The sequence below is a fragment of the Galeopterus variegatus genome, unplaced genomic scaffold, assembly GCF_000696425.1.
Source record: "Galeopterus variegatus unplaced genomic scaffold, G_variegatus-3.0.2 Scaffold13046, whole genome shotgun sequence".
Classification (NCBI taxonomy): domain Eukaryota; kingdom Metazoa; phylum Chordata; class Mammalia; order Dermoptera; family Cynocephalidae; genus Galeopterus; species Galeopterus variegatus.
Genome location: NW_007739157.1, coordinates 3,325 through 3,951, shown reverse-complemented (window position 1 = coordinate 3,951; position 627 = coordinate 3,325).

Genomic DNA, 627 nt, shown 5'->3' with positions numbered 1-627 from the left:
CATTTCATTCACTCATTTGACTGAGGATTTCACAAGTGCCTGCTCTAATGGAACTTACAGTCTGGTTACAGGAGCTGGAGTGATGCAGAGGAGAGGAGAGACAGACAACAAAAGTAAACAGCAAGCGAAGAAATGTGTAATGACTAAATGAGAAAGGCATCGTGAAGAAAGGGCACCAGAGAATGGCAGTGAGGGTCAACTGAGAACCTTCTCAGAAGAGGGTGATCAGGCCCACCTAATGGTGTTTATGACCTGTCAGTTGCATAAGCTGGAACTGTACTTGATAGCTTGTAGTAATAATAACTTCCCTACCTTTAAATGAAGTTCCTTTTGAGAATTTCAGTCTGGCTCAGCCCAGGTTAGGAAATAATAACAACACTTATCAAGTGATTATTATGTGCCAGGGATCTTAGCCCTCCCTTATCTTTCCATCAGATGTCTGAGGGGTGGTACATTCTTAGTGGGAGTAAGGGACAGTAGACAATACCACAAGCTTAGTAGCTTCAAACAATACAAATTTGGGGTCTTTCTGTAGTCCAGAAGTCTGAAAGGGGCTAAAATCAAGGTGTCAGCAGAGCTGCATTCCTTTCTGGGGAGAATAGGTTTCCTGGCCCTTGCCAGCATCTA